The sequence below is a fragment of the Elephantulus edwardii genome, unplaced genomic scaffold, assembly GCF_000299155.1.
Source record: "Elephantulus edwardii isolate Elephantulus edwardi_28Jun2011 unplaced genomic scaffold, EleEdw1.0 scaffold00050, whole genome shotgun sequence".
NCBI lineage: Eukaryota > Metazoa > Chordata > Mammalia > Macroscelidea > Macroscelididae > Elephantulus > Elephantulus edwardii.
Window position 1 is genome coordinate 3,353,216 of NW_006399800.1, and position 3,733 is coordinate 3,356,948.

A 3,733-nucleotide genomic window follows, 5' to 3' on the forward strand; every position below is an offset into this window, starting at 1 on the left:
TCAACAAACGATAAAAAAACTGCCATATTCACACAACATTGAAAAACAATGAACTGGTAAAACATTGCACAACATGGGTGAGCCTGGAAAACATAATACTGAGTGAAATATCTCAGTCACAAAAGGACTAAAACCGCTGATATAACATCTATATGTTACAGCACAGCACTGCTTTTATAAAATCGGACTGGTGGGGGGGGTGATGGAGAATAGGAAAAGAGTGGTATTGGAACAGAGAAGGGGAAGAATTGACTGAAAGGAAAGGAATACATTATTAGTATATGGATGACAACAATCTGGAGCAGGAGGTGCATTGCAAAGTGGACTGGGGGAGGGAGAACGGAGGAGGAGAGAGGAAAATGTTAAACAATGAATGAAACTCCAACCTTTCTGTAAATTTTTGTTACAATTACAAGTCATTTTCTTTAATCTTTTTATTTTATTAATTTTATTATTATTCATTTTAATAAAAATTTACAGATATTTTGTATTTTCATTCATTCATTGTTGCACTTTTCTCCCTTCCCACCCCTCCCATCCAGTTTGTTCTTCTCTTTGAAGAGTAAAAGAAAAATTCTTTCATTGTTACACAATCCCTCCCCTAAAGTCCACTCCACTATGCAGCCTTTGTTCTGGACCCATGTCATGACAATAATACCTAATCATATATACCTTTAAACAGTTCTCTCTCTCATATGTTTCAGTGCAGTATACATAATTTATCTCATCTTTCTCAGTCTCCCCCCCAACCCCTATGTCAGTCCTGTTTTACAACAGTGGCACCATGCAGTATTTATCCTTTTGTGACTGAGATATTTCACTCAGCATAGTGTCCTCCAGGGTCATCCATTTTGAATAATATTTATGAGTTTCTTGTTTTTTCAATGCAGCCTGAAGAGTCTGAAAAGAAGAGCATGATTGTAAAGGTTAGAAACTCTCTGGACTGTCTACCTGTGACTTTTTAACATTTGAAATGTGCCTGGTAAGGTGGGGGAAATTAATTTTTCATTTTACTTACTTACCCTTAAATTATTTAAACTATCATCTTTGGCCCTCTTATATTCTCAAGGGGTTTTTTTCTGCAAGGAGGAATTGACTGGAAAGCAATATTCCTATGAAAACAGGAAGTCTGGTACAAAAACGGATTTTATTATTTACTTCTGTTAGCAAGTATTTCTTTAGCAAAGTGCTGAGCTCAGGTATTTAGTGATAGAAGAAAATGATGCCAGCTCTCAGAAAACATTTAGTTCAAAAGGTGGATCATCTAAAACAGAATTTTAATACCATGAATGAATATGCTGAGCTCCCAAAGCAGGGAAGTAGGAGTCAGCATAGGAACAATGGGCAGAAATAGAACTTCATGGAGAAGTGACATCTGAGAACTAATCCCTGAGAGCTGGTCAGTGAAATGTGAGAAGAAATTTGAGCAGAAGAGGAGCAGATAGACAGGTAGGGTAGAGGGGAGCACAGAAGTCCAAAGGTGAAGAGATGCATAAGGGTTGCATGTTGTAATGAGTGTGTCATAATGTTGTAAGCACTTGCTACAAGAAGATAAAAAATTATAGCCTCAATATAGATAACATTTCAACATCAAGGAAACAAATGTCCTCACCACTGAGCCAAAAGGCTTTATCATGATAGGTGGAGAAAAGATTCAAGTTGTTGATACCATCGTTTTACCTGGATCCACAATCAATACTCACGGTAACAGCAGTCAAGAAATCAAAACGTGGGGGAAATCTTCTGCGAAGAACCTCTCCAAAGTGCTAAAGAGCAAGAATGTCCATTTCCAGACTACAGTGCACTTGATGCAAGCCAGGGTATTTCCAGTTGCTTCCTATGCATCTGAAAGTTGGACAATGAATAAGAATGACAAAAGAAGTGTTGCCTTTGAATTGTGGTATTGGAGATCTCTATTTTGAATTGCCAAAATAAACAATCAAGGCTGTGTTGGAGTAAGTACAACTAGGGTGCTCTTTAAAGGCAAGGATGACGAAACCTCATCTCACATGCTTTGAGTGTGTTGTCAGGAGGGACTGTCCTTAGAAAAGAACATCATACTGGGAAAGGATGTAGGTCAGAGAAAGAAAAGCTCTTCCATGAGATGGATTGTCACAGTGACTATAGCAATGAGCTGCAACATATCAGAGATCTTGAGGATGGTGCAGAATTGGGCAAAATTAAAATTTATTGTTCATAGGGTCACTATGAATCAAAGTGGACTCGATAGCACTTAACAACAATAATAATAATGTGTAAGGACCTCAGGTGACACAGTCCAGAGCATGTTACCTTCTAACCAAAAGGTTGCTCACTTTTGGTAGTTGGAATCCAACAGCTGTTAGAGAAACTTTTGACGTTTCAGAAACCCACGGAGGGTTGATGTGAGTCAGAAGTGACACATAAGCAGTGAGTGAGTGAATATCTAATGTGATGTATAAAGGAGTTAGGGGCATGGAAGCAGGAATTGTAATTGGATTGTAAAACGTTGGCCTGAAGTGGATCAGGAAAGTGTTTGTTTCACTGTGATGTTTACACTGTATCTCATAAACACATGGCAGTCTGTAAAGTTTGCTGAAGTATTAGCAAAGTCAAACATGTGCTCGTTCTACAGAATGCTTTGTCAGCAAGGAGAAAGTCATAGTGGGCAAACCTGTTGGACCTTGATGCAATCTATCAGGCATGATATAAGGAAAACTGTAACTATAAAAGCCTTGATTTTTCCTCCTAATAGTTTTACACCAAAATGCATGTAAGAAATGACTCCGAGTATTACACTAGAATGCCAAGAAACTAAAACAAAGTTGAACAGACTATAACCAGGAAAGAATAAAATAAGTGAATGGAACCTTTTAAGAATCAAATCCCTATGAATATAAAAAAACTTCTCTCAAAAAAAAAAAAAACCTTCTCTCATAGGTAAAAACAAAACATATAGAATGGAAAAAAATATCTAACAATCATATATCTGATAAGGGACTTAGATCTAAAACTTACAGAATACTCCAGTACTTCAGCAAGAAAAAGGTAACAACACAATCACAAAATGGGTTGTTGTTGTTATATGCTGTCGAGTCACTTGTGACTCATTGTGACCCTTTCTATGTACAAGAGCCCTACCTAAATCCTGCTCTATCCTGTGCCAACCTCACTATCTCTGACACACCTACTCCCATTACCCCAATCACTGAATGGATCCATCTCATCAAGGGTCCTCCTCTCTCGTGCCGTTCCTCCACCCTCCCAAGCATGATGTCCCTATCCAAGGACTGGTCCCTCCTTGCAACATGCCAGAAGTATGTCAGACAAAGCGTCAGAATCCTTGACTCCAAGGAGCATTCTGGATTCACCCTCTCCAGGACAAACCTGTTTCTTCTCCTAGTAGTCCATGGTATATTCAACACTCTTCTCCAGCACCACAGCTCAATGGCATCAATTCTCTCTCTATCATCCCTAGTCACTGTCAAGCTCTCTGACGCATAGCACACAATTGCAAAAACTATGGCCTGGATCAGACACACCTTAGTCTCCAGCCTGACATCGTCATTGCTCTTCAGTACTCTGGGGAGGTCCCTGACAACCGACTTTCCCAATGCAATCAGTCTCTTGATTTCCTGACTGCTTGTACCAAGAGTATTGCTTGTGGAGCCAAGCAAACTGAAACTATTAACAATCACAATCTCTTTACCATCCATTATGATGCTACCATTTGGCCCAGTGATGAGAATCTTTG